This window comes from Miscanthus floridulus, chromosome 19 (assembly GCF_019320115.1).
Source record: "Miscanthus floridulus cultivar M001 chromosome 19, ASM1932011v1, whole genome shotgun sequence".
NCBI classification, from domain to species: Eukaryota; Viridiplantae; Streptophyta; class Magnoliopsida; order Poales; family Poaceae; genus Miscanthus; species Miscanthus floridulus.
The window spans coordinates 102,975,484-102,998,097 of NC_089598.1; the positions used below are offsets into that span (position 1 = coordinate 102,975,484).

Consider the following 22,614-nt stretch of genomic DNA (forward strand, 5'->3'; position numbering starts at 1 on the left):
ACCAAGGCAATAATGATGTTATGCATTTTTCTCTTCATACCACTAAGGCTTATATGGAGTTCATAGGTAGAAAGAAAACTAGGGCATACTTGCAGTACATATATTGTAAAGTCAAACAATGGATCTAAAGAGAAATGAGTCATACAATCAAATCAAAATGTGCATATGTGTGGATATATGAGGTGGATATATATGGCGGCTAACCTAATTCTACTTTGCCCCTAGAAAACATAACTCTCTCCTGAAACTTGGAAATATTTTTGCGAGAGAATAGGGGCTATCTTATTCATCTCTTTTTTTTCAGGCAAGCATCTGAGTACCCATTTATTTAGATATCTCGGACACTTGTCTATTTTTTCTCAACTCTTTTTTTCTTTTCTTTATCTTTTTATGAATAACTTTTGCATAGTCCTATGTCTCTTTTCTGCAACAAAACTTTGAGAGAGATATCAATAAGATCTTGAAGCATTTATTTGGTCAATGGAAAACCTAACAAGCATGTTTTTTGTGTTCACTCCCAGTGTAGAGGTAAAATATTTTTGGGTGGATCTAGATGGAAGGCATATTTTTGCGCCTACTCCTAGTGTAGGAGTAGTGCATATGTGAGTGGTGTGTACGTGATCTTGAGTTTAAGGACATGACAAACCTCTCATAAGGGTCAACAAAGCTTGACAAAACTGAATGCAAAACAAGCAGCATATATGTGAAAGTTTTCCTAGCCTAAATAACATGTATGGCTCTGGTGGGAATTCAAGCTTTGTCATACAAGAACTCATCATATAGCATTTTTATGTTTTTCAAAAGAAATCTCTAGAACTTTAGTGCCACTTGGAACAAGATAAATAGCAGCTGAGACCTTCTCATATCATATCCGTTAATTACCTAGACTTAGATCAAGCATATGCTACCTACGAGTTTTAAGTTCAAAGTAAATCCTTATATCAAAATAATCTTATCCAAAACTCAGGAGAATTCAAGACTAAAAACTAGGGCCCTGTTCAGCAAGACTTGTTGCTACTGCGGCTGATTTGTAGGGTTGATTTGTTGTGAGAGAAAAATAATGTTTCCATGGCTAAAAAGTAGGGTTGATTCTGGCTGATAAGCTCAAGTGAACAAGGCCTAGGTACTTGAAAGGAATTACAATAGAGCAACTATTCATCATTTCTATTTTAAGAGATTTGCCTCAGAGTCTTTATTATTTATTTAGCTCTTAAAAGAAATTAAAGCACTCTTTTTATTTTGTTTTTATTTTTACTATTATAGGGATAACTATTTATTTTTGCTTTTAGTTATTCATCTTTTTTAACACATATATTTTAAAGCAAACTAATAATAATAAAACAAAAGGAGAAAAAATACTGACTTGGATACACGGTGGTGCCTTCTCCCCCAAGTTGGTTGATGTCGTTGTTCTTTCAACATTTGTTGATGCTATGCTCTGCTCGGGAGGTTTGCCTCCCCCACACTTGAATTCTGTTACCTTGCATAAATAATATGTGGAAACAAGCACCAACAAAAGACTAGGGAGATCCTAGCAATACTTTAGCAGGTAAACATGGTTTTTAAGTGTTTTTCATAGAGTAAAGAAGAAGAGCTGAATTGAAAATGTTATTTAAATTCTACAAAGTTAATTATATCCAATTCTTCTTCTAGCAATTGTGTGTCATGGAAATCTTTTAAACGTTGACCATTTACCTTGAAAAGCGTACCTTCGTCATTTTAAAGTGTGACTGCTCTATGAGACGATGCGCTAATTACCTTGTAAGGTCCTTCCCATTTGCTTCGTAGTTTCCCATATCCAAACAACTCCACTCTAGAGTTGAAAAGCAACACCTTATTACCTGATTTGAATTCCTTCTTTTTCAATCTTTTGTCATGCCACCTTTTCGTCCTCTCTTTGTAGAGTTTTGCATTATGATATGCCTTTTGTCGCCATTCCTCTAGCTCAAAGAGTTGCATTTTTCTTCTTTCCGGCTGCTTGAAAGTCCATGTTCCACCTTTTTATGGCCCAATGTGCTTTGAATTCCAACTCAATGGGTAAGTGGCATGTCTTCCCATAGACGAGTTGATATGGTGACATTCCAAGAGGTGTTTTGTAAGCCGTTATGTAAGCCTATAGTGCTCCGGATAACTTATCCTTCCATGCTATCCCCATCTTATTAACGGTCTTCTGCATAATGTTTTTGATTTGCTTGTTTGGCGTTTCTACCTGTCCACTAGTTTGAGGATGATATGGTGTCGCGATGTTATGACGGACCCCATGATTGGATAAGAAGCGTAGAAACTTTCTATCAATGAACTGAGGACCTCTGTCGCTAATTACCATGCGTGGAACTCCGAAGCGTGGAAAGATAATCTCTGAAAACATCCTCTTAGCGTTATTGGAATCTATAGCTCAACATGGTACAGCTTTAACCCATTTTGAGACATAGTCGACTGCCACCAGGATGTATTCGCACTGCCAAGATTTTGGAAATGGTCTCATGTAGTCGATCCCCAGACATCAAAGAGTTCTAGCTAGAGGTTGGTGATGAGTGGCATGGCATCCCTTGCATTGATATTCCCATGATTCTGACACGGGATGCACCTCCGTATAAATTCTTTGGTGTCATTGTATATGGTTGGCCAGAAGAATCCACTTTGCCAGATCTTAGCATTAGTGTGGAATGCCTCATAATGTCCTCCATACAGTGATGAGTGGCATCTCTCAATGATCTTGGTTGCTTCCTCAACCAGAACACACCTCCTAAGCAGTCCATCAGAACAAACTCGGTAGAGGTATGGTTCATCCCATAGGTGGAGGCGACTTTCATGGCTAAGCTTTCGCTTATTCTCCCATGGTGGTACATAACCTGCAACCATAAAATTAAAAATATTTGCATACCATGGGTCAGATCCTGTGACCTTTAGGAGCATGTCATCCCGTAGAAAATCATTGATGGGCAACTCCTGTGGATTCTCGAACTGCATTCTCGACAAGTGATCAGCTACATAATTTTCTATTCCTTTCTTATCTTTAATTTCTAAATCAAATTCTTAAAGCAAAAGGATCCATCTTATAAGCCGAGGTTTATCATCTTTCTTAGTAAGGAGATATTTAAGAGCAGTATGATCAGTGTAAACAATAACCTTTGCTCCTACTAAGTAAGACCTAAACTTGTCAATAGCAAAAACAACAGCCAAAAGCTCTTTTTCAGTTGTTGCATGATTAAGTTGAGGTCCTGACAGAGTTTTACTAGCATCAGAAATTGCATGATGCTTTCTATCTTTCGTTTGACCCAAAACTACCCCCCACAGCATAATCACTAGCATCACACATGATTTTAAAAGGCAGCGAATAATCAAGGGGTTGAATGATTGGTGCAGAGATGAGTGCTTTCTTAAGGATTTGAAAAGCATTTAAACACTGATCATAAACTCAAAGGGAGCATCCTTGGCTAACAAACTTTGTAAGGGGTCTAGCAATATGAGAAAAATCTTTTATAAAACAACAATAGAACCTCACATGGCCAAGAAAACTTCATACCCCTTTGACATTCGTAGGAGGAGGTAGCTGTTCTATCACTTCTATCTTAGCTCGGTCTACCTCAATCCCATGTTCGGGCACTAAGTGTCTAAGCACTATGCCTTCTCTAACCATGAAATGACATTTTTCCCAATTAAGGACTAAGTGCTTTTCTACACATCTTTGCAAAACTTTGTCTCAATTTTCTAAGCAATCATTGAAAGTTTTTCCATAAATAGAAAAATCATCCATAAAAACTTCCATGATTTCTTCTATCATATCAGAAAATATAGACATCATGCACCTTTGGAATGAACCTGGAGTGTTGCATAATCCAAAAGACATCCTACAATAAGCATATGTTCCATAGGGACAAGTAGAAGTAGTTTTGCTTTGGTCATCAGGATGGATCGGGATTTGATGATAGCCAGAATACCCATCAAGGAAACAAAAGAAAGCATGCTTTACAAGCCGTTCCAACATCTCATCGCTGAAGGATAACAGGAAGTGATCTTTCTTTGTTGCCTTGTTAAGTTTTCGGTAATCAATACACATCCGTCATCCTATGACTGTTCATTGTGGGATTAATTCTCTCATTGCATTGTTAAGCCTACGTTGGGGCTCCCTAGAAGGGGGATATGCTGGATCTATGGGAATGCAATGGGTGCAAAGGGCAGGATTAATTCCCTTGAGGTCTTCGAGTGAGTAACCGAAGGTAGAGCGATGCTTTTCTAAAACGGTAAGGAGCCGGAGGGTCTCGTCCTTAGAGAGTTTATCACTAATAATCATAGGAGACTTCCTATCGTTGTTTAGAAAAGCATATTTCAAACCTAAAGAAAGGGGTTTGAGCACAATGGGGGGGGGGGGGGGGGTTTGGCAGCTCTTGAGTCTCATCTAGAGGAAAAGGATCTCTTGGTTCTTCTTTGTCTTGGATGAAATCCTGGGCGTCTTCTTCGAGGTCTTTGTCGAAAGCTTCCAAGACATATGCTACCATAATCTCCTCCATTGGATATTGCTCGGGACTCATCTCTGTCTTAACATGTAACGATCGAGTGATGGGAATAGAAAGGTTTAGGCTTTTCCCGAGACTTATATTTATACCCCCTTTCTTCCTTGATGTAGAAGTCTCTCTATTGGATGCCCTATCAAAAGATTGAAACCCAAATATCGATAACATAAAAACTAAGGTACACCTTGGTTTCGTCTACTTTGATAGGGATGAGGTGAAAAATTCCTTCACTAGAAAGAATTTGCCCTGAGAGACTTTTTAAGAGTTTGGTTGTTGGAGTTAATTGCATATTTCTGTTAAGGGTATGTGCAAAAGATTTAGACATACGATTTACTCCTACAACCGGATTATAAAAAGCATCAAAGAAGGTTTTATGAATTTGACAATGAATGGAGGTAGAAGGAGAATCTAAATGAATGACTTCTGGAGAAAGCATAGATTCTTTCAACCACTCATTGCTTATGATTGTTGTCAACTCCTTCATAGTCCTTTTAAGGAACTTCTCTTCGGTTGGGTCAGGAAGATGCTGGTTGGGTGCTAATGGTGATGAAGATTTTCTTATTGCATAATAATTCAAGGTGTTTCCAAAATCAGAGAAAAGATCTTCCTCGAATTCAAACATATTTTGCAAAGTTAGAATTTCTTCCTCCTTTGGTGGTTTGGGAACTTGGAGGATAGTTGAGGCTTCAAGAGGAGTAGCTAAAGGCTCAGGCTCAACTATCATAGGTTCTTCCTCAGGAGTTTCCTCAACTACGTCTTCTGGGCCATCGTCATGAACGCTGGTGTAGGGGGTGTATCTAGGATTTTTCTAAGGATTTTTCTCCCTTCACTAGCAGAGCAATGTAAGAAGGCACCTCCAGAAGATGTATCAAGAAATTGTGCGGTCTCCCCACTAAGACCCATATAAAAAGTGTTGTAAAATTATATGGTCTTGAATGGCAAGGTCAGGGCCAGAATTGACTAGGCCATTAAAACGTGGCCATGCCGCACCAAGAGATTCTTTTTCTTTCTGTTTGAAAGATAGAACCTCTCTTCAAAGGCTAACCACTCCAGAGATGGGAAAGAAAGATAAGCAAAAGCTAGGGCATAGAGCTTCCCAATCTCCTTATACACTTCCTACGGTTTGGGTATACCAATGTTTAGCTCTTCCTGTCAAAGAGAACGGAAATAGCTTCCACTTTAAGGTTTCATGTGACATGCGTGTGATATGCAAGCATGCACAAGTTTGCTCAAACTCTTGTAGGTGGGTATATGGGTTTTTATCGCCTTCTCCTACGAACGATTGTTCTTGGACCAAATTTATTAAACTCGGATGCAACTCATAGCCTGTTGTAAGGATAGGTTTCGAAGATTCTGGTGGCTCTAGTTGTGCGCCTGTGGGAGCATCGAATTGATTGATAGGCGTGATGTTATCCATGCTTAAAGATAAATAAAATAAAAGATACAAGGACAAACCTAGTTCGACGAAATCACAACAACCGTTTCCCTAGCAACGGCGCCAGAAAACTTATTGACACCTGTGGAGGCACACAGAGACAAAATCCGCAAGCATACGGGTATCGAAGTAGTTTTCACCCGAAGTATTACCGAGTATCGTATCCAAGGGAAAACGTGTGTGTTGTCTAACAATTTGTTTGTCTAGGGATAGCAATCAAGGTTTAAGCTATGAGTAGAGATGATTCTTATGGTTATGACCCTATGCAAAGCAATGCTTATGATTCTAGTGTTCACTTCGGGATGCCACTTAGACGGTAAAGCATCGCTAATAGATAACTCTACCGACGCGACTATAGTGCTACTAATTTAAGAACCTGCTCAATTCGGTGTGGACTACAAAGGATAGACGGGGCTATCCTCCCACTGCTACCATACAACCAAGAAACAGAGAGCAAACATAGGTAGCCAATAGCCTAAGCACCACGCTTATGCTAATAATTACTACTCTAATTCAGAGATCTAACAAGAACTAGAGCGCTCAAAAGAACTGTGAACCCGTGAACTAAAGAGCACGAAACTTACTTTAAACAGAAATCAATTACCAAAGGTATCTCAGATGTAGACTTGGAGAATCCTAGATCAACCAAAGTACAAGCCGTAGAAGTAGCACCGATAGGCCGACACTTCCTTCAAACTCTTCCCTCACTCTCTAACTCAATATTTTTATTTTGTAAGACTAGATCCTATAAAGGACAAATCCTCTCTTGATGTCCTGATCCTGGAAAGAGGATATGAATTAGGGTTTCAGGATGGCTCTAGGGAGGGGGGTAGGGGCTGCTATATATGGGGTGCCTAGCACCCTCCCCTCTTAGTTAGCCTCATTGGTACTAAACTTTCCACCATATCTTATTAAAATGCACATGGCCTTTATGGGCCAAATTCTGAACTGGGTCCAATTAATCCCGCAGCTCATTGTGTGGAGCTTTTCTTTTATTTGTGAAATTTATATCTTTTCATTCCGAGCTCCAAATATAGCAAATAATATATTCATTTCGATCAACTCGATGAGCTCTTCGCAATGGTGCACTCTAGTTCACCATTTAAGATAATTTTGTTCTATAAAAAATTAAATATCCTGCAAGACAAGTGAGAGCACCAAAACTCGTGGAACTTGTTAGAATCAAACCCTATAACTATGTTTGGGGAAGGAATAAAGTATACAGGTTATGTTGATGATTTATAATTGGTGTTAACGACCGTCAATAATAACCAAGGAAGACGCACTGCTTAGAGCGAAATTGGAGTTTTCTAGAATTATAAGGACGGAGGTTAGACCAACATGCACACCCAAAAGTATGAAGGTTGAGATAATCTGGTGTTTGATGAAGTAAATGCTCTAGAGGAGTTTTGATGAGGACATCACTCCTTTGGATGTACCAGCTGATCCTCCAACCGTCATGCAAGGTCCAATGATCCGGGCTCGAATGCATCAACTCAATTTACAAGTGAGCTCGTTCTTAAGCGATCCTTTTCATACTTTTGAGAATAGACTACTACCTAATGATGTTATCTTGCTTAGGAATATTGGAGAGGGTCAAGAGGGACTAAGAGGACGTGGAGGAGGTGATGATGACCAGCAAGGACGTCCAACACAAGCCGGAGGCCCAGTCCAACACAAATTCGAGTCTGCCTCGGCCTCCAGGACCAGTCTGCCTTAAACTGGTCGCCTAGGACGCATCCGGACTCCGTTTTTGATGATCCACATATGTATGGAAAGCTAATTTGATAAGGAAGACAATCCAAGTGGTTTCACGTCAAAATCTGTTTGGAATCAACAGGAATCGTCAAAACAAGTCAGCGTCCAGAATCTGCCAGGGTGCTGCGACACCGTCTTTTGGTCCGTTGGACCATGTATCGAGTTTGGGCCCATTAGGGGCGTGTCCAGGGGTCTTGCACGACCCTAGAGTCTTCATAAACAGCCACCGCCCCTCCATTAAGGTTTGGGTTTTGCTTAGATTATTCTGTCAAGAAACAGTTTCGCCGTTCTTCGATTTGTGAGACCCCAACTCGTGAGATTAATCTTTCATCTGCAATTTGGTTGCGTTCCTTCTTGTTCTTGCTTGTGTTCTTCGTTGCATAGGCAGGGATTAGCCTTCTTGGTGAGGTCAACCTGGTCTATGACTTGGTTGATAACCAGAGGAGCTGTGGTGCTAAGATTGCAGGGTTCGATCTTTCGATCTGAAGCTGGATCGGTGTGTCATTCTCCGCCACAACGATAGTTACCATCACCTGACGGAAGATCGGGATCCCCGTCCCCATTAAGTGGTAATCAGAGCTAAGGTATACCGTCAGGTTCACTTTTATTCCCTAGTTTGAGTGTTTCGTATTCGTCCCATAGTCCAGTGCCACACTCGTTTTTCCTATCCTAGAACCTTCCGCGCCATAGCCTTTACATATTTCAGTTTCAGAGTCCGTCGTGTTGAGTTTGTGTCCTGGTCGAGGTCTTGTTGCTGGTTAGGTCGTGTTAGAGTCCAGTTTATGTGTTTTTCCCCATCGTTTCCATCAAATCTTGGCTGTTGTGACCAATTTTGCACACATTGTTCCCGTTTTGTCCTCTAATTCGGAGCCAATTCTTAAAACTGGTCCAGTTTTCACATACGAACTCCGTTTTCGACGTTCCATATATGCAAATCGATCAGAAAAAAATTTCGGATCCGTCCATCTATGGCTATGCCGGGATTCGGAATTTTTAGATTAGTCAAAAAGTGGTCACAAGATCCTCGTTTCGTGGTCACAAGGTTTTTGTCGATTTTCATCCAGTTTTCTAAAAATTCCATAGGCCACGTCTTACACTTGTTTGAGCTCATATTTTCTGTGGTTACTGCTTTTGTGCTCCTAAGTAATGGAAAAATATCAAAAAAATAAAATAAAAAAGTCGAAATTTCCCAAAAAAACAACGACAGCCCAAAAAATAGAAAAAAAGAGAGGGACAAAAGAGGAACAATATCTAGAGGAGCACATAGAGAAGCCCAAAGTGAGCTGTGTTTGCATCTGCTGTCTGGTTCCTTGTTTGTGTTGCTGTTTCCATCCACCATACTTGTTTTTCTCATACCTATCACCTTGCTATCCACCATACTTTTGTCACAACCTGGTACTTGCAACACTTTAGACCAGCAACAAGAACAAGTACTTTGGACTATAATTCAGCATTACTTTCTGTTACTGACTTGTGTGCCAGATATACATATTACTCTTTGTTTGCCTTCTAAGCTCCACAAATTCTTCAGATCAGTACAGACAAAGGGCCTTGCAATCTCGGTACCACTACCTCACAGGTATCACAAACCAGCCGCCGGTTGTACCGCCCACTACTTGTGTTGGTAAGAACTTGGTAAGAGCTTGGTAAGACGCTTCTACTTGCTGTGAAAAGTGACACCACTACAACCACGTAGTCATTTGGTAGGGATAACTTTCACCTGTTTGTTCCTGTTTTTGTGTTTTCAATGGCAGGAGGTGAACAGATTGGAGATAACAATCCTAAGGGTTTCAGTGAGTGTGTCAGCCAAGAGCAACTATAAGCTGTTGTAGAGGATGCCCAAAAAAGGATGAATGAGGCCGTCAGGAAGGCCGTCACTGACGCACTCATTGAACTCAACATTGGCAATAGCATGGAGAGATTGGACAAGCGAATTTCCACGCTAACCGACAAGGTTACTGAGTTGGAAACCTTTGTGGCGGGCAACAACGACGTTTTCGGCAGCAACACCGATGGTCAAGACACGGTGCATGATGCCGCTAGAAACATAGGTCGAGCAGCTATCCGATAAGAGAGATTATGGCAACGTCTTCGCCGCAACACGACAGGTATGGGTGGTGTCCACCACCACCACCACCGTCAAGGTAATAATCACCGTGTGCTCGATGATCCTTATGCTAAGATTAAGTTCACAATACCATCTTTTTCGGGTCATTATGATGCTGAGGGATATCTTGATTGGGAGATAACGGTAGAACAAAAGTTTAGTGCCCACCTTGTACCTGAGCAGCATAGAGTTAGACAAGCTACTAGTGAGTTTAAGGATTTTGCCATTATTTGGTGGAATGGGCTAGCTGCACAGGATGCTTTACCTGGTACATGGGAAGAACTTAAGGTAGCTATGCATGATCGTTTTGTTCCTCCTTATCATAGAGACTTGCGTAAGAAATTGATGCATTTAGAACAAGGAGATAAATCTGTATAGAATTACTATGGTGAGCTCCAAAAGGGATTGATGCGCTATAGTGTTGTGGAGGGAAACGAAGATGCCATTTGTCGTTTTTATTCGGGTTTGAGGCAGTGAGATTCAGGACATTATTGATTATAAAGAATTTAACACTGTCAACCTAGTTGTTTTCAGTTTGCTATGCTTGCAGAAAAGGAATTATAGGGGCGTGAACAACAGGGCAAGAGCAAGGTCAGCACCAGCACATACATGCCACGCTCGGCACCATCTTCGGGGCTGACCAAGCCAACCACTTTTCAGGACGCCTCCACCAGCGAGCAAGCGACCAACAGCCTCTGGAGTTTCCGCTACACCTAAGACACCTCCCGCACGACCTTCAGATTCAGGTAAAAATTCTTTGCAGGTGCCTACCAAGAGTTCCTCATCCGTTGCATCGACGGGACTGCACTTCGGGTATTCAGTGCCACTGCTGCCATGGCATTGGCCATGTGCAGAAGGACTGCCCTAAGTTAGCGAGGCATATATTGCTACAGAAGATGGTTACATCAGCACCTCTGACATTGAGGATGAAGAAGACCAAGATGCAGATGAGGAGGACGGCTGAAGTCCTTGGTGACGAGGCCACTGGCGTCCTATAGGAGCATTATTGTACAGTGGGTGCTCAGCTCTCAAGTCCAGCAACCTGAGAAGCTACAACTGCCATAACTTATTCCAGATTTTCTTCGTCATCAGCTGACCGTCGAGCACGTGTCATTATTGATGGAGGTAGCTGCAACAATTTGGTGAGTTCTGAATTTGGTCAAGAAGCTTAGCTTGACCACACGCCCACACCCACGTCCATATCATATTCAATGGCTAAATGATTCTGGTAAAGCAAAGGTAACATAAACTTGTAGAGTTTCATTTTCCATTGGTTCTTATGCTGATTCTAGTTGATTGTGATGTGGTACCTATGTAAGCTTATTCACTTTTATTGGGTCGTCCTTGGGAACATGATAATGATGCTACACACCATGGTAGAAGTAATAAATACACTTTTGTGCATAAAGGAAAGAAAATTACTTTGGTACCTTTGACCCCTGCTCAAATTGTACAAGCTGATAGAGAACGCGTTGCTAGTTTGAATGATGTTCAATCTGAAAATCAGCAAGTTGCTAATTCTATTTTCCCACCTAAAAAGGATAAGTCTACATCTATTTCTAAGGCTGAGGGGATTAAATTGAAGGGTGGTGTTATGCTTGCAACAAAATGTGACTTTACCGAAATTTCTGATGATGATATTTGCTATGCTTTGGTATACAAACGAGCTATGTTTTCACTTGATGATATTGTTAGCTCGGTACCTCCTGCTATCACTAACCTTTTGTAGGAGTATGAGGACATTTTTCTAGCTAAGATACCCCTAGGGCTGCCACCTATGAGAGGGATAGAGCATCAAATCGATTTGATTCTGGGAGCGACCTTGCCCAACCGAGCTGCATATCGAACCAATCCTGAGGAGACTAAGGAAATTCAGTGGCAAGTCTAAGACCTTTTGGACCGCGGGTATGTACGTGAAAGCCTTAGTCCTTGTGCCGTTTCTATACTTTTAGGTTCCTAAGAAAGATGGAAGTTGGCGTATGTGTGTTGATTGTAGAGCCATCAATAATATTACTATTCGGTATCGTCATCCTATTCCTAGACTAGACGACATGCTTGATGAGTTGTGTGGTTCTATAATTTTCACTAAGATTGACTTGCGAAGTGGCTACCACCAGATTAGAATGAAACTTGGAGATGAATGGAAAACTATATTTAAAACCAAATTCGGGTTGTATGAGTGGTTAGTTATGCCTTTTGGTTTGATAAATGCACCTAGCACTTTCATGCGCTTAATGAATGAGGTTTTAAGAGTTTTTATTGGTCATTTTGTGGTAGTTTACTTTGATGATATATTGATTTACAGCAAGTCTTTTGATGAACATATGGATCACTTACGTGCTATTTTTAATGCCTTACGTGATGCACTGTTTATTTGGTAACCTTGAGAAGTGCATCTTTTGCATGGATCGAGTTTCTTTTCTTGGCTATGTTGTAACTCCACAGGGAATTGAGGTGGATGAGATGAAAATTGAAGCCATAAAGAGCTGGCTGGTTCCCCAAACCGTCACATAGGTGAGGAGTTTTCTTGGTCTAGCAGGATTCTACCTGCCGCTTCGTCAAAGATTTCAGCACCATTGCTGCCCCATTGCATGAGTTGACGAAGAAAGGAGTGGTGTTTCATTGGGGAGAGGCACATGAGGAGTACCTTTAACACTTTGAAGGACAAGCTTACACATGCACCATTGCTGCAACTTCCAAATTTTGGTAAGACTTTTGAGCTAGAATGTGATGCTAGTGGAGTTGGCATTGGTGGTGTTTTGATGCAAGATGGTAAACCTGTTGCTTACTTTAGTGAAAAATTACATGGTCCTATTCTTAATTATTCCACGTATGATGAAGAATTGTATGCACTTGTTCGTTCTTTAGAGACGTGGCGTCATTATTTGTGGCCTACAGAATTTGTTATTCATTCTGATCATGAATCGCTTAAGTATCTTCGCTCTCAAAATAATTTGATTCGTAGGCATGCTAAATGGGTTGAATTTATTGAGTCTTTTCCTTATATTATCAAATACAAGAAAGGGAAGGATAATGTGATTGCTGATGCTTTATCTAGAATGCTGTCTCAACTTGATTGCCAGATTTTTGGTCTTCAATCCATTAAAGAACAATATGCGCTTGATCCTGATTTTAAGGATGTGTTGCTTAATGGTAGAGAGGGACAAACATGGAATAAGTTTATGATCAGCGATGGGTTTTTGTTTAGAGCTAACCGCCTATGCATTCCAGTTGGTTCCGTTCGTCTTTTGTTGTTGCAGGAGGCACATGGAGGCGGATTGATGGGACATTTTGGTGCCAAGAAGACGGAGGAGGTGCTGTCCACACACTTCTTTTGGCCTAGGATGAGGCGTGATGTGGAGCGGTACGTGGCTCGGTGCACCACATGTCAAAAAGCTAAGTTGCGGTTGAACCCACATGGTTTGTATATGCCTCTTTCTGTTCCTTCTACTCCTTGGGCAGATATATCTATGGATTTTGTGTTGGGATTGCCAAGGACTAAGAGGGGGAGGGATAGTATTTTTGTGGTGGTTGATCGTTTTTCTAAGATGGCACATTTTATTCCTTGTCATAAGAGCGACGATGTTGTTTATATTGCTGACCTTTTCTTTCAAGAAATTGTTCGCTTGCATGGTATGCCTTCTACTATTGTTTCAGATCAGCGATGCAAAATTCTTGAGTCATTTTTGGCGCACTGTTGTGGAATAAATTGGGGACCAAGCTGTTGTTTTCTACAACATGTCATCCCCAAACTGATGGGCAAACTGAGGTTGTGAATTCGAACATTGTCCACCATGTTGAGAGCCATTTTGAAGCGCAATTTGAAGATGTGGGAAGAGTGTTTGCCACTATGTGGAGTTTGCATATAACAGGGTGGAATATTCCACCACCAAGGTAAGTCCTTTTTAGGTAGTGTATGGTTTTAACCCCCGTGCTCCTATTGATCTTTTGCCTTTACCTACCACTAAGAGAATACATAGTGATGCTAGAGAGCGTGCTGATTTTATTCGTAAGTTGCATGAAACAACTAAAGCAAATATTGAAAGCATGAATGAAAAGTATAGAATTGCTGGTAGTAAAGGTAGAAAAGAGATTAAACTTGAACCGGTGATTTGGTTTGGTTACATTTAAGAAAAGATAGATTTCTTGAGCTACGTAAGTCTAAATTAATGCCAAGAGCAGCTGGTCCTTATAAGATTATTCAGAAAAATAAATGATAATGCATACAAACTTGAGTTGCCACCCAAGTTCGGGGTTAGTCCCACATTTAACATTGTAGATTTGAAACCTTATTTGGGAGAAGAAGATGAGCTTAGTCGAGGACGACTCCAATTCAAGAGGGGGAGGATGATGAGGACATCACTCCTTTGGATGTACCAGCTGATCCTCCAACCGTCATGCAAGGTCCAATGACCCGGGCTCGAATGCGTCAACTCAATTTACAGGTGAGCTCGTTCTTAAGCGATCCTTTTCATACTTTTGAGAATAGACTACTACCTAATGATGTTATCTTGCTTAGGAATATTGGAGAGGGTCAAGAGGGACTAAGAGGATGTGGAGGAGGTGATGATGACCAGCAAGGACGTCCAACACAAGCCGGAGGCCCAGTCCAACACGAATTCGAGTCTGCCTCGGCCTCTAGGACCAGTCTGCCTTAAACTGGTCGCCCAGGACGCATCCAGACTCTGTTTTCAATGATCCACATATGGATGGAAAGCTAATTTGATAAGGAAGCCAATCCAAGTGGTTTCACATCAAAATCTGTTCGGAATCAACGGGAATCGTCGAAACAAATCAGCATCCAGAATCTGCCAGGGTGCTGCGACACCGTCTTTTGGTCCGTTGGACCATGTATCGAGCTTGGGCCCATTAGGGTCGTGTCCAGGGGTCTTGCATGACCCTAGAGTCTTCATAAACAGCCGCCGCCCCTCCATTAGGGTTTGGGTTTTGCTTAGATTATTCTGTCAAGAAACAGTTTCGCCGTTCTTCGGTTTGTGAGACCCCAACTCGTGAGATTAATCTTTCATCTGCAATTTGGTTGCGTTCCTTCTTGTTCTTGCTTATGTTCTTCGTTGCACAGGCAGAGATTAGCCTTCTTGGTGAGGTCAACCTGGTCTGTGACTTGGTTGATAACCAGAGGAGCTGTGGTGCTAAGATTACAAGGTTCGATCTTTCGATCTGAAGCCGGATCGGTGTGTCATTCTCCGCCACAACGATAGTTACCATCACCTGACGGAAGATCAGGATCCCCGTCCCCATTAAGTTTGGCCTTGAATAACCTTGCTAGGAAGCCTATTAATCAAATAAATGGCAGTGACAAAAGCCTCATCCCAAAATTTTAAAGGCATGGACGCATGAGCAAGCAAAGTTAGACCAACTTCAACTATGTGCCCATGTTTACGTTCAGCGGAGTCATTTGTTGGTGAGCATGAGGGCAAGATACGTGATGTGAGATGCCTATGCTTTGGAAAAAGGGATTCAATCTTTGATATTTGCCTCCCCTATCCATTTGGACAACTAAATTTTTCTTGTTAAATTGCCGCTCAATAATGGATTGAAAATCATGAAATTTTTGGAAAACTTTAGATTTGTGACATAAGAGATAGATCCATGTGAACTTGCTAAAATCATCAATAAAGCTAACATAGTAATTATTTCTACCAACAGAAGTGGGCGCAGGGCCCATACATCCAAAAACACAAGTTCAAGGGGACTCGATGATACACTGATTGACATGGGGTAAGGCAACTGATGACTCTTGCCTTATTGACAGGCACCACACACCTGTTCTTTATTGGACTCAGAAACAAAAGGGACATGACTCTTACTAAGGATCTGTTGGACTACAGATGACGACGGATGACTAAGATGGCTATGCCACCTAGACATGGAGGGCTTGATGGCGGCATGCATCGCTTAATTGGAGGAAGACCTAGATGACTTCAATGGATAGAGCCCTCCTTTGCAATCCCCTCTAAGTAGTGTTTTCCTCGTGGCCTGATCCTTGATCAAAAAATAATCGAGATGATATTCAATAAAGGCATTGTTATCGGATATAAGACGATGAACAGAGGCAAGATTTTTGTTAGCTTCAGGAACATAAAGAACATTCTTAAGAACAAGATCTCATTTAGGGGTACGAACAATACTTCGACCGATTTGGCTGATTCTCATACCTACGCCATTGGCGGTATGCACCTGATCGGTGCCATGGTACTTGTTGTAGGCGGTGAGCTTCTCTAATTCTCCGGTGATATGATCAGTAGCACCGGTATCGGTGTACCAATTTGTATCTACGCCGTAGGAGGCCGTAGCTCATGACGCCTGATGCTGCTCTGTAGGTCTAGTGAAGGAAGTGTCAAAGCGCTTGAAACAACAAAGAACGATGTGGCCCTCCTTGCCATAGAGCTGGCATGTGGGGCGATCTCTGTTAGGGTTCTGAGGACGGCCACCATTGCCGCTGTTGTTGCTACGCCGCCATGTGACCACTGCCGCGAGTGAAACCGCCACGACCGCCATGTGTGGCGGCGTTCGCCAAGGGGCCTGAGCCACCATGGAGCAGATCCATCCTTTGTTCCCAACTCACCTGTTGGGTGTAGAGCTCATCGAGGGTCAGAGGCTCGACGCGGGACGCCATGGATGACACGACAGGATTGAAATCCGTGTCAAGTCCAGCGAGGATGTATGAAGCAATCTCTTCATCTTCCAGCTTCTTGCCCGCCACCACCATATCATCGGCGAGGGCTTTCATCTTGATGAAGAACTCTACGACGGTGGATGAGCCCTTTTGCGTGGTGGCCAAATCCATACGTGTGTTGATCACTCTGCCATGGGATTAGGAGGCCATAATGTCCTGGATCACCTTCTAGATCTCAGCAGTGGTGGTGCATGCAGGCACCTGCACCTGGACATCCCTAGACAAAGACGAGATCAAGTAGTTGAAGATCTGCTGGTCCTTCGCAACCCACGTCGCGTACTCGGGGTTGGGGATGAGCTTGTCCGGCTTGTCAACCAACTTGGGGATCTCCTTTGGCGGCATTGTCACCGTGGTGACATCGAGGAAGTGTGCCATCTGCGCACCACGAATGGCAGAGAGCACTTGCACTTTCTAGAGAGGAAAGTTGTTCTTGGCGAGCTTCTCTGTGATCGGACATCCGATCAGAGAGAACGATGCAGGATGCACAAAAGAAGATGCCATTGATGAGTTTGTGGACTAACATAGCTCTGATTACCATGTGAAGATGGTTGTAACGTGATGCCTTCTCAGGCTCATGGCCCCATGTTAATATGGCCAGGAAAAACCCCTAGCATGGCGCTTACAACTTGAACAACAAGAAATGAATCTAAACGCTAACTTACAACAAGAGATTACAACAACTTGGGGTTATCCTATCCTATCTCTAGTGGAGCTGTAACAACATGAGTAGCAATCCAACACACCAACACCCCGTGATCACATGCCATGCATATCCCGAATATTCTGGTTCCAGCCATCAGATATTCCAACTATTTACACCAAAATTTGGGAAGAACAACGCGGGAACTCGAAGCCTCTAGAATTTTGCCGATCAAGGAATCAATTGCATAAGGATCGATATCAGCTGATTCAAATGCAAGACTGAAATCGGCTCTCTTTGAATGACGTCAGCAGATAACGATAATGAGCTACGGTTGGCGTCGGGAAATACATATTGGACTCCACAAAAATGGGAAAGATTAGGGTCCAAGTTATCTTAAGATAGGAATGTTTTCTTTTATACCAAAGATTGTAATGAGTCGTACTCAAGTAGGATTCATGTTTAGGCTCCGGGTATAAATATTGAACCCCGACTATTGTAAAAGGGACATCCAATCAATTAAATACAAGTTATTTACTTTTTCGGCTTCGGCCAACCCTTAGGAGTAGGAGTAGAGTATATCTCAGCGAGTTCCTCAACAAGCAGGGCTGCATCAGTCCGGTCGACCTTCGATTTATCTACAAGTACCGTCATGGTTTATACTTTGGTTTGTATGACTGCATCGATCCGGTCGACCTCCACTGCGAACCTTAGTGTAAGCTAGTTATCGACTCTTGTCTAGTTAGAGTATGGCTGCATCGTTCCGGTCGACCTCCACTGCTCGAACTAGATTAAGGTCAAGTTATTGGCTCTATCTAAGGGTAGCGTCCTTCGGGTACATTCATTAAGTTACCGATCTTGCTGATGTTTTCATTGTTATTAATTTACAGCAACATCAATCTGCCCGGTCAAGATCAAGTTAGATCGGCCTTATATCCTTTCAGTCCGTCTTTCGCTTTACTACAACACCATGTTTCTTACTCTGAGCGATGGATTATGTTTTATCGACCGTTCTACCGCGATCCTAATCATGCATAGTATGCGGTTAAGGCATGAATAATCTTGAAGAGGTTTGCTGGCTAGTTAAATCTAGTTTATAGTTCACCATTATGGCTGTAACGATCCGATCGATCCCCACTGATGGCACTGTAGATTGGAGGATCCTAGTTATTAGATTTGTTCCTAGTTAGGCATGACCTTAGCCGTTTGTTATGCCTACATCGGCTAAATAGCTGATCGCCTGTGCGTTAACGCCTACAGTGTGCGTCCATGATTCTATTAAGCATGAATAGATCTAAGTACTTTAAGGGTTTGATTTGTTGTCTTTATCATGGCTGCATCGATCCGGTTGAACCCCACTATTAGAGATAGTAGGTTAGGTCTGATGAGTTCATAGGTTTATCCATGTGAAATAGTCGATTGTTCACACGATGTAGTTCTCTTTACCTGAATCGGCTATTTTAGCCGATTCATCCGAGCCTTCACGTATAGCACGTCTTTTGAAAAGCCTATCGAAGTATGGATGTTTTTACGGATTCTCCAGTTTTAGTTTGTTACTATCATCATAGCTACCATTGATCTGGTCGAACATCACTATTTGTGGTAATAGATTAGATTCAGAGCGTTTGTAAGTCCATTCATATCAGATAGTCGATTTGTTCACATACAATATCATTTCTCATTAGATTCATCGGCTCAATGCTTTATACTGGTAATATCTGTCTAGCTGATGATCTCATTTATATCTGTGTGTACTGTACCTATCAACATAAAGTCAAAAGCTACCCACGAGCTTTACAGTCCGTAACAGCCGATTTCTGTGCGTATCGGCTATTTGGTCGCTTTTCACGTCTGGATGCTCCCGAAGCGGCACAATTGGAACTGTCTGGGCATAGATCGGTATGTTCCACCTTAAATTACTGATAAACTTTGTCTCCTTGTCAATTGCAGAGTCAAATTGACTGGCACATCTCGGGAGGAATTCGCAGGATCGGTTACCCCTGCGTTGAAGCCAAGCGAATCTCCAGCTCCATCAAGCATATCCTTCCGGCTTGCCGTGTGTTGACACATTTTCGTGCCGACATGTATTTTGGCACGCCCGGTGGGACCCCACAATCGTCACAGCGGCTTACAACAACAATGACATCATTATGGTGCCTTATGAAGACCTACCTGATAGAGATAAAGATGTCATCAGCAAAGCTATAGAAGAATTTCAGAACAAGTGTTTATTGTCCTACACCAAGACACATGACAATACAATTGTTCAGAAATATCCACTACCGAGTGTTCTGTTGCATAGGTAGACAGATGCAGATGAAGCTGAAGATAGGCGTTTCTTCATAGAAGTTGTAAACAAATATGTTCATGATGCCATATCGAACCATAATGAAGTTTTCTTGAACACATTCCACAACACCATGAAAGAGGTGTTTCATGGGTTTCCAGTTGATCAGGTTGGGCCAGCTTATTACAACATTCCATATCCATCGACTCAGAGGACTAATTAAGCTGGTACTAGCCATCAAGAAGCAGCAACAACCAGTAATGATGATGTCCAGGTAGTTCAGAGCTCATCCGAGCAAATTCAAGGTGCTACTAATAATCAGATACAACAAAATCCTGGGTCATCAGTGTAGCGTGTGCAACAGCCGATAGGGCAAGTTCAGAATCAAATGGTCAATTTAGGCATATCAGGCCAGATACCATCGTCGGCTCAAAAAATTATGCCATCAGTTCAAAGGATTCATAGAGATATAGATCCTAACATCTACAACCAGAGACTTCAACCAACAAACCAGCAGAGGACCCAATAGATAGAGATCCGACAAGGGTATCATTATGCAATAGAGTATAACACCCTTCACATGATTCCAAATCCAGGGTATCAAGGTACTCAAAATTTTAATCCACAGATGGGTCAGCAATTGCAGAGAGATTCAAATTTAAATGTTGATGAGTTGTTGCTTAGAGTGACTGAGATGATGAAGAACCAGTTTAGTTTGAAGCCAAAAGGGCAGACCTTCTCGTATAAACGCCCGTATCCAGAATGGTATGATTTGGTCGCTCTTCCGGTGAATTATAGGCTCCCGGAGTTTGCTAAGTTCACTGGCTAAGATAGCACAAGCACAATAGAAAATGTGAGTCGGTATCTTACACAGTTGGGCGAAGCATCCATTGAAGAGGCCCATCGAGTTTGTTTCTTCTCCTTGTCTTTGTCAGGGCCAACCTTCACTTGGTTTTTATCACTGCCAGTTAACTCCATTGCCAATTGGGCTAACCTAGAGAAGAAGTTTCATACATATTTTTATACTAGGACTGGAGAAAAGAGGATTACCGATTTGACAACCATAAGGCAGAGAACTAATGAATCGGGCACCGAGTTTCTTCAGAAGTTCCGAGAGACTAGAAATTTATGCTTCTCATTGAACTTGACCGATGATCAACTTGCTGCTTTGGCCATCCAAGGAATGTTGCCAACGTGGAGAGAGAAGCTACTGGGGCAAGAATTTGACAACTTGGGTCGGTTGGCTCAACGAGTGGCAGCGCTCAATAGCCAATTCCAGAATATGCGCAGAGACACTCGATTCTAGAAAAGTACCACAATGGCCGAAGCCTATAATCCATATTCAGTCGATGATGGCTATGAGGGTTGTGAAGAGGAAGAGGTTGCTGTGGCTGAATGGAATTAGGGTAAAAAGATAGTAATGGTGCCAAATCCTTGGGGAAGAGGAGTCGAAGAGAGCTATGACTTTGACATCACCAAATCGAACAAGCTCTTTGATTTCCTGCTCGAGAAGGGACAGATCAAGTTGCCCGACAATCATGTTATGTTGCCTCTCGATCAGTTGAAGAATAAGAAGTTCTGCATATTTCACAACGCCACTTCTCATTCTACTAATGAGTGCAAAGTTTTCCGGCAACATATACAGAGGGCTATTCAGTAAGGAAGGCTCAAATTTGATAGGCCTCGTAAGACGGAAGTTGATGATATTCCTTTCTCAAGAGATCAGAACATGGTTGATGCTAGGCTACTTAAAGGGAAGACTAAAATCTTAACATTAGTTAGATAAAAAGAAACTGGAACAGTCAATCCCAAGATGCAAATATCGGCTGATGAATATAGAGAAATTAGAAGGCGTCGTGATCAACAAAAGAGCCGATATGAGCAGGAAGAGACGTCGAAGGATGGGGCGATAAGGCCGCATGTTACATCTCAAATTTTGTTGAACAAATGGCAACATAAGAAGGAAAAGGATTATCAACATTGGTTAGAGGAGCAAGAGAACCAGCGTCGACAGAAAAAAGAGAGGTATAAAAGAAAGCAAGCTAAATCATATTGGAATTGTCCTTTCTTCAGACATTGCTGGAACGAGGGTTTGAAATTGCCTACCAGAAATAATTATCCAGAATGCAGCGAGCAATATTGGGAGTTCAGGCAATCTCAAGCCAACCGCGGGTCTATCCATGCTCCAGATGAGTATCATCATAATAACATGGATCGGCGCCTAAAAAACAGAAGTGTTCATGATCGGCTAGGAAAGCGAGTTGTTGATCAAAACTGGGCTAATTATGAAGAAGAAAGTAATGAAGAAGAATATATTTGGTAGGAAGGCCAATGGTGTCCAGGAGGTCAGGCATCTGGAAGACCTCAAGTGTGGCGTGCTAAGCGAATAGCCGATACAAGGCAACCATCGGCTAATATTCAAATGGCTTTTTTGTTACCATCAGAATTCAGAGCTCTAGCAGATCAAGATTTTGATGAATTGGAGTATGAGGAGATGGTTCCCAAGTTGATAGTTATACAGTAGGCTATATTCGATAAACCAATCAAGCATTGACACTTAAAAGCTTTATATGTAAAAGGTTTTGTTGATGGAAAGCCGATGAATAAGATGTTGGTGGATGGAGGCGCTTCTATTAATCTTATGCCTTACTCCACTTTTCGTAAACTTGGCAAGGGACTAGAAGATTTGATTAAGACCGACATAATGCTTAAGGATTTTGGGGGTAATGCGTCTAAGACCCGGGGGGCAATGAACGTCAAACTGATAATCGGGAATAAAACTCTGCTCGCCACGTTCTTCGTCGTCAATAGAAAAGATTTATACAGTTTACTCCTTAGTTGTGATTGGATTCATGCAAACTGTTGTGTGCCATCAACCATGCATCAATGTTTGATTCAATGGCATGGAGATGATGTCGAGCTAGTTCGCGTTGATGAATCTGTGAGTATCGCAATAGCCGACCCAGTATATTGGAAGCTAGAAGACTTTGAGTGTTTTTCTGGCAAATTATGGGAAGGAGGCTTCATTAGAGTCAATAATGAAAGCCAACAGCCAATCCAAGCAGTCGACTTTGAAAATTTATTTTAATGAATAATCCAATAGATGGTACAGATGGCAAACTAGGACATGGCTTTACCTCGGCCGATGAATTAGAAGAGGTAGATATTGGTTCTGG

The 22,614-nt window shown here is 42.0% G+C and overlaps 1 non-coding gene across 1 annotated transcript; it reads right to left on the reverse strand.

The window, feature by feature from the left end:
* Window positions 1-16,389: 16,389 nt before the first annotated feature.
* Window positions 16,390-16,526, reverse strand: LOC136530128 (small nucleolar RNA Z247). The gene has a single exon (XR_010777623.1). It is a non-coding gene; the product is annotated as a small nucleolar RNA Z247 (small nucleolar RNA).
* Window positions 16,527-22,614: the final 6,088 nt, after the last annotated feature.